The sequence below is a fragment of the Lathyrus oleraceus genome, chromosome 7 (genome assembly GCF_024323335.1).
Source record: "Lathyrus oleraceus cultivar Zhongwan6 chromosome 7, CAAS_Psat_ZW6_1.0, whole genome shotgun sequence".
NCBI classification, from domain to species: Eukaryota; Viridiplantae; Streptophyta; class Magnoliopsida; order Fabales; family Fabaceae; genus Lathyrus; species Lathyrus oleraceus.
Genome location: NC_066585.1, coordinates 189090920 through 189091849, shown reverse-complemented (window position 1 = coordinate 189091849; position 930 = coordinate 189090920).

Here is a 930-nt window from a genome sequence, read left to right as displayed (position 1 = left end):
ATGTGTTCATTCTTGTGTTGGTTTAAAAAATTACAAATGCTTGAATTATGACTCCAAATGCTTGAATTAGAGAGGCTTGATTTACAGGTTTATGGGATTATTCCCAAAAAATATTACAGGTTGAAATGGTAGGCTTAAACTGAAGGCAGCGTTTTGTTATTTTACTAGAGGAAAAGACAGCGCTTTTTAGTAAAAAGCGCTGCTAAAGGTTGTCAATAGAGAGCGCTTTTTACTAAAAAGCGCTGCTAAAGGTTGTCAATAGAGAGCGCTTTTTAGTAAAAAGCGCTGCTATAGGTTGTCAATAGAGAGCGCTTTTTACTAAAAAGCGCTGCTATATACCACCTTTAGCAGCGCTTTTTACTAAAAAGCGCTCTCTATTGACAACCTTTAGCAGCGCTTTTTAGTAAACAAAAAGCGCTGCTAAAACCTATAGCAGCGCCACCTACGGCAGCGCTTTTAAGCGCTTTTAAAGGCCAAAAAAAGCGCTCTCATAGGTCTTTTTTGGCGTAGTGAGATTAGTATAGCTTTCTATATTTTACTTTGCTAAAAGTATTTTGTGGTTAAATTTGTTGGCTAATTATAAAGGTCAGAATACGATGATTTTTCTTCTTCTATTTCCTATTAACAATTTTATTTAAGATTGTGGGTGGGATGAAGATCATATTATTTGACAATCCTTCCTATATTTGGGCTCTAGAAATCTAAAATCTAACAATTTAATAAATAGACAAACCATCTTGTAAGCAAGCTACTGAGCTATAAATGTAGGAAGTGGCATTTGTACAATAAAAGTGTTAGCATTGCTATTTGAGTTTAGATAAGCTCACACTTTAATGTTTACTTCAAATTGAAGAGACTAATGAAAGTTACAATCATATAAAATACATCACGATAAACTCTATAGTATATTAAAGATGATAAAATGAGATT